The sequence below is a fragment of the Pleurodeles waltl genome, chromosome 3_2, assembly GCF_031143425.1.
Source record: "Pleurodeles waltl isolate 20211129_DDA chromosome 3_2, aPleWal1.hap1.20221129, whole genome shotgun sequence".
Taxonomy (NCBI): domain Eukaryota; kingdom Metazoa; phylum Chordata; class Amphibia; order Caudata; family Salamandridae; genus Pleurodeles; species Pleurodeles waltl.
The window spans coordinates 129,875,213-129,888,553 of NC_090441.1; the positions used below are offsets into that span (position 1 = coordinate 129,875,213).

At 46.9% G+C, this 13,341-nt stretch overlaps 1 protein-coding gene across 1 annotated transcript in view; it reads left to right on the forward strand.

Annotated features, from left to right (window-relative positions):
- The first annotated feature begins 1,168 nt into the window (after positions 1-1,168).
- The window catches only part of TEKT1 (tektin 1), a 221,429-nt gene continuing 209,256 nt past the window's right edge, over positions 1,169-13,341 (forward strand). The window contains exon 1 of the mRNA XM_069226981.1: positions 1,169-1,251. The gene's annotated coding sequence lies outside the window, so the exon portion shown is untranslated. The remainder of the gene's footprint in view (positions 1,252-13,341) is intronic.

The window sequence follows — 13,341 nt, forward strand, 5'->3', positions numbered from 1 at the left end:
TAGACTGACGGCGATCTAACTGATGTCCTGAAGACGAAGACTGATCCTGAATGCTGACCTAATCAGAGGAGGGTAATTATATAATTGCTAATGGAAATTCATTTTGCCTTTCTTTCTAGGTACCAACTGCTGTATGTTTTGATAGAGACCTTAGTTAGATGTTTTCCAAATTGGTGTTCAAAATTGTTTTGCATGACGCCCAACATGCTAATGCTAATTAGAGGTTAGACGAGGTATTCACTCCGACTGACAAACTGACGTGACTGACGTGGTGCTATGCTGAACTAGTATCTTAGAAAGTTCAATGTGTTATAAACTGCTCATATCTATCTGATTATTCATGTTACTAATTTTTGCATTATCGAAAGCTTATTGTGGTTGCCATCTTATAATCGTGCTTACCTGTTTATTGACTTTGAGATTAATGCCTTTGCTACTAGATTGTAATCGATAGGGAATAAAACTCATTAACTCCATTAAGGTGTGGTTATTCATGACTGAAAGGTCATGGTTGCGCCGAATGTTCGTTAATGTCTAAAGTGAGAGATATTTTGATGTTAAACATTGACAATGTTATTGATCTATTGATTGATATTTTGATTAGTTATCTCGTCCTACGGTGTCTCACCACTGGGCCCAAAGATTCATTGGCCTAAAACGAGTCCTGATGTGTATAAATTAACATAGGCGGACGCGTTAGCAATAACAATAAAAGATACTTTCAGACTCCCTATTTCACTTCCATTATATATGATTGTGTATATTTATCGGAGCCTGCAGTTCGTAAACAACGGGCGATTTGTATAGGGTTGATTGAAAGTCCACAAGGCTGTCCCTGTCCCCCCCAGAAATGTATTGTCTCCTACGCCCCTGGAACTCTGAGCTATTTGTTTAAAGATAGATTATGTTACGCGTGTGTTTAATTTCGGATCATCATTTGCTCAGTGGTAGGTGTGTTTAGCTGTAGTGCTAAGTAGGTGTGCGTGTTATATGGAACACCCAATAACTGAGCTCCTGAACCCATCCAGTCCGCTAACGCCTATGGCTATCGGCACTGCTATAGCTTTTCTTTATTTCTAAGGTGTTCTGCACACCCATGTCCTTTCTTTATTTCGTGGCGCTGCCGTTGCCGTGGAGACACGACGCGATCCTTGGTTGCCTGGCAGCGGCTTTGTTTACTGTCAGCTCATTGCTGCTGGCCCGGCGCGGGGTGAAGGGAGAACCCAGCCAGGAGAACAGCAGGAGGAAACGGTGAGCGGAGGGGAGCCTGCGGTGTGAGATGCGGGGAGGGGTTGATCCCGAATAATTTGTCTGGACAGTGTGAGCCGTATTGGGATGCATGATTATCTTCACCATGGAGGCATGATGGATGTAAGCTGAGGGGATAGGGCAAGCATCGGGGCGAGGGAGGATCAGGGTTCCTCGGTGGCATGATTCAAGTCAGCTGGGATCTGGCAACGTTTCAGTGGGTGCCAGGGAGGTCACCCGTGCCTGGAAGGGTTATGCATAGTGCTGCAAAGGACAAGCGGGCCTGTCACGAGTGTCACCTTCAGTTAGAAATAATAAATATATAGAATTAAAGATTGTTCTAAATAGGTCTTTGTGCCCTGAAGAAAGGTGTCTTATTTGCTGCAGATTAATTTCTCCTTATGTAACATTGCCCATAACGACTGATTCGGAAAACAAAATTCAAGTATTCTTTATAGTGTTTGAGGTATGAGAAAAACAGAGTTGTTTTTCTTTTCCAGGTCTGGGTAACTACGCCAACCAAGCTTGGGAGAAACTTAGGGGCATATTCATACTCCGTTTGCGTCGTTTTTTTGACGCAAATTCGGCGCAAAACTAACGCCATATTTATACTTTGGCGTTAGACGCGTCTAGCGCCAAAGTATGAGGAAAGAGCGTCATTTTTTTGCGTGAACGCCTTCCTTGCGTTAATGAGATGCAAGGTAGGCGTTCCCGTCTAAAAAAATGACTGCGACGCAAATGCGTCGTATTTATACTCCCGGGCAAAAATCACACCCGGGAGTGGGCGGGGCAAAAAACCCCGCATTTGCGCTGGATTTTAGCGCCTGGGTCAGGGCAGGCGTTAAGGGACCTGTGGGCTCAGAATGAGCCCACAGCTGCCCTCCCATGCCCCCAGGGACCCCCCCTGCCACCCTTGCCCACCCCAGGAGGACACCCAAGGATGGAGGGACCCACCCCAGGGACATTAAGGTAAGTCCAGGTAAGTATTTTTTTTAATTTTTTTTGTGGCATAGGGGGGCCTGATTTGTGCCCCCCTACATGCCACTATGCCCAATGACCATGCCCAGGGGACAGAAGTCCCCTGGGCATGGCCATTGGGCAAGGGGGCATGACTCCTGTCTTTGCTAAGACAGGAGTCATTTCAATGGGGGATGGGTGTCGTAAAAAAATGGCGCAAATCGGGTTGTGGTGATTTTTTTGCCTCAGCCTGACTTGCACCATTTGTGGACGCCCATACGCCATTTTCCCCCTACGCCGGCACTGCCTGGTGTACGTCGTTTTTTTTAACGCACACCAGACAGCGCCGGCGGCTAACGCCGGCTAACGTCATTGAATAAATACGGCGCCCGCATGGCGCTTCAGAATGGCGTTAGCCGGCGCTAATTTTTTTGGCGCAAAACTGCGTTGGCGCAGTTTTGCGTCAAAAAGTATAAATAAGGGCCAATATATCATGAACATCTTAATATTAATTTATATATATATATTTTTTTTTAATGCAACTGTTCCAACTATATCAATGTAACAAATTTCCTACTATATTAATGCAAATATTCCAACTATATCACACTACCCGCACACAAAATCCCTAAGTAACCTTGACGGCTCCTTTACTCTAGCACTTGATCTTTTATACACCCTTTTTACCTTCTCCAAACGTGCCTCCTTATCCATGTCACCCAATCGTGCCTCACTCCCTTCCTTACCCAATCGTGCCTCATTCCTTTCCTTTTCCATGAAATCATTCCTTCCATTCTTTTCCTTCAACCACTCATTTACTTCCACCTCTGAACACCTCACAACCCTCCTTGTATTCCACCAATTACTATCTGATAACTTTACGCAATTTCCTTTTACGTCTAACACCTTCTTCAGCTCCGACAACTTGGATTCCCCTTTCCTTACCGCACTGCCTACCATCACTCTCACCCACACACCCTTTTCATACCTCTTCTGTTTTCTTATAACCTTACTGTTGTGTCTCGATACATATTGTTGCTGATACGTCCTTACCCTTTCCCTGACCTGTTCATGATCAACCACCATTTCTTTATGTCTTCCCATCCATGCTGGCACAGCCATAGTACATGGCCTCCTTCCCTTCAATAATAAAAATGGAGACTCGCCTGTCACACTATGTGGTGTTATTCTGTAATTCCACAACATGTCCCTAATTTGAGACTTCCACGATAATTTGTTGTACAAGGCTAATTGAATATTTTCTCCCAATACTCGATTAAACCTCTCAACCATACCATTACCCCTCGGATGGTAAACTGGTATCCTACAATGTTTGATTCCCCACATCTTGAGGAAGTTCATAAATTCACCCGAAGTGAATTGTGTCCCATTATCACTAACCATTTCTCCGGGACACCCTTCCCTTCTAAATATTTCCTCACAAAATGCAATAACATTACTTGTCTTCACCTCCCTTACAAATGCCACCTCAGGCCACTTTGAATAATAGTCCATCATGACAATGGCAAATCTTTCCTGGCCACCCAAATACTCAAACGGCCCACATATGTCTATAGCTACCCGCTCCCATGCTCTCACCGGTATTTCTTGCGAGTCAATCTTCGTATCCGATAACACATGCGACTTGTCACTACACGAGCACGCAATACAATTCCTTACATATCTTTCCACACATTTGTCCATACCCGGCCACCAATAATCTGCACAAACTTTTTTTTTCATTGCAGATATTCCCCCATGTCCTTCATGCATTAACTTTAGCACTCTCTCTTTCAACCCTTCTGGTACCACTAATCTGTCACCTCTCCTCAGCACACCATCCATAACAGACAATTCCTCCCACACCTGCTTAAACTCACTAAATTCAGCACCTATATGTTTTTTTTCCACCTCAGCTAACTTCGGTAAAGCTTTCACAATTTTACTCAGCAACACATCCCGCCAAACAGCATTCACCCACTCTTCTTGATTAATGGCCCTCCAAGTATCCGATATGTCTGCCACCACCCATTCATCCTCAATAAATTCATCCTCATCATCCACAGGTAGCCTTGACATGCAATCTGCGTTAATATTTTTTATGCCTGGTACATATTTCATCCTAAATGTGTATTCCTGTAGTCTATACATCCATTTTGCTACTCTTGGAGTTGCTTTTCCAGCCCCCTTGGTGGTGAACATGTCTATTAAGGGTTTATGATCTGTCCTCAATTCAAATACTGTGCCCCACACATATGTTCGAAAATGCTGTACACTCCACCAGCATGCCAATGCTTCCTTTTCCACCGTCGAATAAGTTGGCTCTGCTCCTTTCAATGTTTGTGACGCAAATGCCACCACTCTCTCTTTTCCTTTATGTTTTTGCAATAATGCTGCTCCCAAGCCGTAATTGCTAGCATCCGCTACACTTATTGTCTCATCCTCTGGATCATATGGTTTAAGTGTAATAGCTTGAACTATGGCTTCCTTTATTACCTCAAACGCCTCCTGACACTCTTTGGACCACTGAAAATGGCATCCCTTCTTCATCAAATTCCTTAATACATGTACTTTTTCTGCAAAGTGTTCCACAAACTTCATGTAATATTCAGCTAATCCCAAGAATGATCTCAGCTGCTCTTTGTTTTGTGGTGCCGGAGCTTTTGCTATAGCACTCATTAATTTCTTCTTAGGTTTTACGCCTTGATAATTTAATGTATGTCCAAGGTATTCCACCTCTTCCACGCCGAATTTACACTTATTCCTGCTTATCGTAAGCCCAGCATCCTGCAACTTCCTTCATACCACTGCTAGTATCTCATCATGTGCCTGCTCGCTCTCTCCCCATACCAGCACATCATCCTGGAATACTAACGTGTTCATCACATTGTTCAGTATTCCTTGCATTACTCTTTGGAATACCGCAGAAGCGGATGCCAGACCAAAAGGCATCCTCACAAACTGGAATACTCCCTCGGCTCCCTCGGCTCTTTTATGGGGCACACATCTGTCCGCAGGCTTGATCTGCAAGTACTTTTTGGGCGCCTCCAGAGTGTACGATCCTCCTCCCCGCGCCCCTCTACCCCGTCGGCTCCCTGAGTGTCCCCTCCACCGGCAGATGTGTGTACAATTAAAAGATACTCGTTGTTGGGGGAGGTCAGTGGGGTCTCCTTCAACATCAACATCACCCGGCCCCTCTTCCGTGTTTGCCGATGCGGAGGAGGTGCATCTGTACACTATTAAAGTTAATCTGCTGTTCTGGGGGTGACCTTCGGTCCCCTCAGCTCTCCTGTTATGGTGGAGGCGGTGCTGGCGGTGTCCGACTCCGAATTAATCTCAGGGGTCACCCTGATTGCTTAAAAATTATTTTGTGTTAGTAGGGGGGTCTCTTTTAACACTTTTGCTCTTTCTTCAGCTACTTGTTGGGCCGACGGCGACCCCCTGGCGCGTCTTTTGGAGCGTTTCCTTGAGTCGGGTGTGGTCCATTCCTCTCCGCCCTCTGTACTCTCGCTGGAATGCACCAGACCCTTAGTGTGCAGCCATGTCCAGGCATCCTCTGGGGAGGTGAATATATGGGTTCGGTCTTCTGTGGCCACTCTTAATTTAGCTGGGAACAGTAGGGCGTATTTAATGTCGTGTTCACGCAGGCGCTGTTTGATTTTAAAATATGAGTTCCGTTGTGTTTGCACCTCTTGAGTGAAGTCTGGGTATGCATTAATGACTGCTTCCTCAAAGTTGAATGGGCCTTTGCTGCGGAACTGCTGTAAGATTGCATCTCGGTCCCTATAATTCAAGAATCTGGTGATCAATGGTCTGGGTGGTTGACCAGGGGGCGGGGGTCTGCCCGGTATTCTGTGCACCCTTTCCACCGAGAAGAGCCTGGATGGGGCCCCGTTTAATACTTCTTTAATTAGCCATTGTTCTAGAAATATTTCCATGCTGAGTTGCTGCATTTTTTCAGGGAACCCCAGAAAGCGGATGTTACTGCGGCGCGATCTGCTCTCCGCCTCCTCCGTGCGTCTCCTTAGCACTTTCAGCTCTGCGTCCAGGCGTTGGATTTGTTTTTGGTTATCCTGGGTCATGGGGGTCAGTTCGGCCAACCCCTCCTCTGTCGTTTTCACTCTCTCCGACAACTTGCAGTGATCCACCCTCAACAAGTTCAAGTCGTGTGAAACCGCATCTATTCTACTTTCCAGGGATGTTTTAGTGTCCATGATCGCCTGCAGTACTTTCTCGAGCTGTGCGGATTGTGATGCGAGCGAACTTTCTAGTGTTTGTAGGGACGGGTTTGCCTGTTGGTCGCTGGTTGCCACGTTGTGCGTGTTCCTATCTTGATTCTTGGCTGACTTAGGCCTGCCTGCCATTTTGCTAGTCTGATTGATACTTTGTGGGGTGCAGCGAGGTGTTACTCCGCACAGTCCTGTCCGCCGATTGCCCTTTTACCGCCGTTTGTTAGTTCAGTGTGTGCTCTTCTGCTTTCCAGGTTCCATTCAGGGGGGTGGAAGCCGAGCCGGGCCCGCACACTGTCAAGGCTATCCAGCACGTGCCCCTGCTAGTTCGCAAGGCCGTTCGGGAGGGGGCCGTCACCCGGTCCGCAGTCCCGGCTTCAGGCTGTCTGTGAAAGGAATGCCGCTTACCCCTTGGAATAACAGAGTACCTGTAACTTTGTGTGGTTGCAGCACAGCTTGGGGACAGCGGTGTTAACAGCGAAAGTCAGTGCCGGGAGGAGTTGAACAACCCGCCTGGGGCCCCGGTGTCCGCTCCTCAGTGGGGGCCCGCCCGCCTCTTCAGTCTTCTGCACGTGTCCCAGTGGCCCACAAGCGGGGTGGGGGGCCGCCAGCTATTTCCGTCCACGGGTGGTAAGCTTGTCACTGCCTTATGTTTTCGCATGCTCTCACCAGCCTCCTTATATCTTCATTTGGCCCCTGGGATCGGGGCCAGTGGGCTCTCTTCTAGTGTACTGTTGGCAGCCAGCACAGGGGGTGGGGGGCGATGCTTCGTGTGAGGGGCAGCTATGCAGTTCTCGCCCTACACGGCAGCGAATCGGAGGGGGAGGGGAAGCAGTCCCGATCCTCACATATCTCCCGCAGCCGGGAGTCAAGCCTTTTTTTGTTTCCCCTCCTCACCTCTGTGTTGGTCGGCTGTTGTCACCGAGCTGTTTTGTGCTTCGGCTCACTCCTGGAGCCCAAAAGCGCCGTCCTCCACGAAGCGCCGAGTCAATCCATTGTTCCCCAGCCGGCGGGCGTCCTGCGCGTCTGAGGACGCACCAGTCCCCACCAGTCCCCACCTCCGTAGGGCCCGGCGGGCAATCCAGCTCCCACCGAGGAGAGACGCTCACTTCGGGTTCCGGCGCCTCTCCGTACCCCGAGAGCGCCGGAAGCAATGTCGCGTTCCAGGAGGCTCCCTTCGGGGGTCCACAAAGACCGGCCCAGCCTGATGCGGGCGGGCCAGGTGCTCCGCTTCTCCGCCGGAGATTACTTTTCCCGTGGTGGGGCCTTGGCCGACTCCCGCCGGGTGAGCTCCGGTCGAATCCGCCAGTCCCCTTCCGAGTGCAGCTGAGTTAAGTGCCACGCGTTCCGAGTCTCAGTTGCGGGGAGGGTCTTGGGGCTGCAGCGTCAATTCGTCGGGTGCCGGGTACTGCCTACTCCGGCCGGTACTCCAGAGTCGTCTCTATTTGTCACGCGGGTCGGAAGAGCTCCGGAGGCACCCTTCAGGATTTACTTGGCGAGTCCGGGACGGAGCTCAAACACTAGGCTTCCATCCCGGTCGCCATCTTGGCTCCTCCCTCGTCCACCTCCTGTAGTTATCCTTGCCTTGTGATTATATTTCTGCTAGAAAAGGATCAGATTTTTGTGTAGTGGCAGTTTTAGTGCCATAAAGAAGCACAGAAGGTTTCAATGCCTACTGTAAAGAGCAAATCTATATTTTATGTAAATAGCTGAGTACATTAGTAAAGTCAGCCATTACCTGTGCTATAATACAAATGAAATGTAGGTGCAGGGGTGGGGGGCGGCTGTAGAGAGATGAAGGGCACTTTTGCTGGGTGGTAATGAGGGAATCCGAGGAGGAGGACATGGGAGTGGGAGCACCAATAATGATTGTTGGACCGGGCGCAGGAGGTGCCAAAGACTGTAATGAATGGTATGTGACAAGGTGTTTTTTGAGTGTCTTGAAAGAACGTGCTGATTGGGGGAAGAAACGCAGGTAAGGTGACCTCTACTGTTGCACGTATCGCACACGCACCAGCAATTTTGTGACTGTCTATGTAGGCTAGTGTTTTAGAGCAACAGTTTAGCCAGTAGCAGAGATGACATCTCGTTGGATGACTGCTGCTGACACCCTCATTCGGGTTATAGAGGACAGCTATGACGTAGGATCAGAGACTGAGACAGCAGATACTGAGACAACATCTGAGGGATAGGACAATAGCGCAGACTCTGGGCGTGATTTTTCAGTCGGAGGAGTCCCATTCGATAACTCCTCTTCCAGTAATTATGAGGGAGGTGATGAGGACAGTCCTGCTGTCCCTTCGCGAGCACAGACTGTGCAACAGGGCAATAGCGGGTTAGCCCAACCCAGAGAGCAGGTGAATGCGGTGGCAAGCACACTGAGAGAGTGCTTTCTTGGGAGCTCCCCAATTTAGTTCAGCCCAAAATTCCACAGCCCAAATCGTATTGTGGAGACATCAAAATTATCTATCACAAAACAAACTGGTTTTGTAAGGCGGGCACCTGTGTTTTTTGTCCTGGACTCGGCGGCCATATAGGGAAACATACTACAACCAAACATTTCTGGAAACTAGACATCCGGGGGAGTCCACAGAGGTGTGACTTGTGTGCATTCCCAAAAGATTTCTTAACCAGAATACCCTACAGAGCTGAAATGTTGAATTAAAACTCAATTTTTCTTGCATTTCTGTCACACAAACTACAGGAATATGCTGGGATCCACAAAATTCCTATCACCCAGTGATTCCTCACCTGTCCTGATAAAAACACTACCCCACTTGAGTGCCTGACCTAGTGCCTGCGTCAGGAATGGATCACCCCAGGGTCAACAGTTGCCTCATGTAAGGACCAACATTGACCGATTTCTGATCTATTCCTGTTGCGGGCACTAAGTCTACCCACACAAGTGAGGTACCAGTTTTATCGGGAGACTTGGGGGAATGCTGGGTGGAAGAAAATTTGTGGCTCCTCTCAGATTACAGAGCTTTCTGTCACCGAAATGTGAGGAAAAAGTGTTTTTGGCCAAATGTTGAGGTTTGCAAAGGATTCTGGGTAGCAGAATCTGGTGGGAGCCCCACAAGTCAGCCTATCCTGAATTCCCCTAGGTGTCTAGTTTTCAAAAATGCACAGGTTTGGTAGGTTTCCCTAGGTGCCGTCTGAGCTAGTGGCCAAAATCCACAGCTAGGCACTTTGCAAAAAGCAGCTCTGTTTTCTTTAGGAAAATGTGATGTGTCCACATTGTGTTTTGTGGCATTTCCTGTCGCAGGTGGTAGGCCTACCCACACAAGTGAGGTACCATTTTTATCAGGAAAATTGGGGGGATGTTGGGTGGAAGGAAATTTGTGGCTCCTCTCAGATTCCAGAACTTTCTGTCATTGAAATGTGAGGAAAAAGTATTTTTTTGTGGCCAAAGTTTGAGGTTTGCAAAGGATTCTGGGTAACAGAACCTGGTGAGAGCCCCACAAGTCAGCCCATGCTGGATTTCCCTATGTGTCTAATTTTAAAAAATGCGCAGGTTTGGTAGGTTTCCCTAGGTGCCGGCTGAGCTAGAGGCCAAAATCTGCAGCTAGGCACTTTGCAAAAAACACGTCAGATTTCAATGTAAAAATGTGATGTGTCCATGTTGCCTTTCCTGTTGCGAGCATTAGGCCTATCCACACAAGTGAGGCACCATTTGTATCGGGAGACTTGGGGGAACACAGAATAGCACAACAGGTGTTATTGCCCCTTGTCTTTCTCTATATTTTTTCCTTCCAAATGTAAGACAGTGTGTAAAAAAGACGTCTATTTGAGAAATGGCCTGTAATTCACATGCTAGTATGGACACCCCGGAATTCAGAGATGTGCATATAACCACCGCTTCTCAACACCTTATCTTATGCCCATTTTGGAAATACAAAGGTTTTCTTTATACCTATTTTTCACTCTTTATATATCACCAAATGAATTGCTGTACACCCGGTACAGAATGAAAACCCATTACAAGGTGCAGCTCATTTATTGGCTCTGGGTACCTAGGGATCTTGATAAACCTACAAGCCCTATATATTCCTGCAACCAGAAGAGTCCAGCAAACGTAATGGTATATTGCTTTAAAAAATCTGACATTGCAGGAAACAGTTACAGAGTAAAACGTGGAGAAAAATGGCTGTTTTTTTCAACTCAATTTCAATATTTTTTTATTTCAGCTGTTATTTTCTGTAGGAAAACCTTGTAGGATCTACACAAATGACTCCTAGCTGAATTTAAATTTTTGTCTACGTTTCAGAAATGCTTAGCTTTCTGGGATCCAGTATTGGTTTCACACCCATTCCTGTCACTAACTGGAAGGATGCTGAAAGCACCAAAAATAGTAAAAATGGGGTATGTCCCAGTAAAATGCTAACATTGTGTTGAAAAATTTGGTTTTCTGATTCAAGTCTGTCTGTTACTGAAAGCTGGGAAGATGGTGATTTTATCAACACATATCCTTTGTTGATGCCATTTTCAGGGAAAAAATCACAAGCCTTTTTCTGCAGCCCTTTTTTCCCATTTTTTTTGTAAAAACGAAATTTTAGCTGTATTTTGGCTAATTTCTTGGTCTCCTCCAGGGAAACCCACAAACCCTGGGTACCTTTAAAATCCCTAGGATGTTGGAAAAAAAGAATGCAAATTTGGTGTGGATAGCTTATGTGGACAAAAAGGTATGAAGGCCTAAGCGCAAACTACCCCAAATAGCCAAAAAAAGGGCTCTGCACTGGGTGGGAAAAGTCCCAGCAGCTAAGAGGTTAAAGAATTACGGTAGCCAGCGCTACAGCCAGGTTAGCGTCATTAACCGGGCAGCGGAGGCATAGGGAAGACTCGGGGTTATGTGTCAAAGAATGGTGCAAGTAAGGTTAGAGTCAAAAATATTGACTCTAACCTGACTAGTGTCATTTTTTGACGCACAACCCGCATGGAAATGACTCCTGTCTTAGCAAAGGCAGGAGGCATGACCCCCTGCCCAATGGCCATGCCCAGGGGACTTCTGTCCTCTGGGCATGGCCATTGGGCACAGTGGCATGTAGGGGGGGCCCAAGTTAGGCCCCCCCATGCCACTTAAAAAACCCATAAAATATTACTTGCCTCTACTTACCTGTACTTACCGTAGATGGGTCCCCCCTTCAATGGGTGTCCTCCAGGGCGGCAGGGGGTGTCCCTGGGTGCAGGGAAGGGCACCTGTGGACTGCTTCCATGGTCAGAGACCATGGAAATGAGCCCACAGGTCCTCTAACGCCTGCCCTGACCTAGGCGTTAAAAAATGACTCTAAACAGGTTTAGAGCCATTTTTTAAGGCCCTCCTCCCGTGCGTCATTTTTGCACAGGAGTATAAATAAGGCGCAAATGCCTTTGAGTAATTTTGTGCCCGGGAACGCCTACCTTGCTCTCATTGCCGCAAAGTGGGTTTCCACAGTAACAAAATGACTCTAACTCCACATATTTGACACTAGACGGGTCTAGCGCCAAAGTATAAATATGGAGTTAGGTTTATGCCAAATTTGGGTCAAAAGTAATGACGCAAATCTGGCGCTGATCCACTTTTGAAGACCGTAGCCACAAATAGACAACACCTTTATTTACCCTGATACCCATGCGTAAAATACCCTCCTTACCTTTTAAAGCCAACAGCTCTGAGAATGTAAAGGCTCCATGAAAAAGCCATGGCATGCATAAGGACATCAAAACCACCTCCCATGGGGAAAAACAAACATCTTTTAAGACCAATATCAAGTCCTTCAACAAATGTGACGTGATAAGGCGTCTCTGATCGCACCTTGTACCCCCTTCCCTAGCCCAACCCGCATCAATCCTTCTACAGATTTCACCCTCCATCGGATAGTAATCCCCAAAATACTTTCCGTAAAAAGAAATGCCTGACAACTTACCAGATATACTTACACGGACAATCCCACATCGATCTGCTGCACGATAAAATGTACTCCATCCTCTCGCCTTTCTTAACTAGCCAAACCCCCCCCTAAATCTCCTAACTGCCCCTGATTTAATGAATTCAGGCAAAACTTGATCATAACTTTTCAGTTTAGATGGAGCTATATACTTCTGAATCAGACCCAACATTCTCAAATTCCCATCTCCCATAATGTCCCAGGAACTGCTGTCTTCTGTGCGTCTGCACCCAGTGCAAGCCCACGGAATCTTCACCACTGCGAACAAGAGCTCATCAGTAATATCATTATTAATGCCTGGGACATACCTGGCCTTGAAAATTATGTTAAACTTCAAACAATGCAGTAAGAACAACCTCAAAAGACGTAACACTTTCTCATCCTGTGCTTTCTGAGAGTTTACCAGATTCACAACTGTCTGATTATCAACATTGAAAACCACATTTCTGTTAGCTAATGTGTGACCCCAAATGGACAATGCCACAACTAACAGGAAAAATTCCAAGAATGCAATGCTGTGCCGGGCTGCCTTCCATTCCGTCGGCCAAATCTCCGCAGCTAAATGTCCATCCCAAAACAAATCAAAACCATGCGCACCTGACGCATCAGAAAAAATCGGAACTTGCCAAAACCAGTCCATATCCTCCACCAACATTGTTACTCTATTGAAATCCTGTAGAAATTAAATCCACATCTTCAAATCAGCACGGACACTGGGCAGAAGCCAGATATGATGACGAGGCAAAACCGCACCACTAATATCAAAACCCAACCTCCTACAGAAAGCCCTTTCAACTCTTACCACCTTACAAGCAAAATTGAAATGCTCAAGTAAACTTTGGACCTGCCTCAATTCCAACTTAGGTCTTTGAACTGCCTCCTCCAACAACCCAATCAATAACTGTACCTTATCATAAACGTACTTCCATTTTCTGGGAATCCAACTCTATTCCTAAAAAGTTAAAACAGGTTGTGGGCCCTTC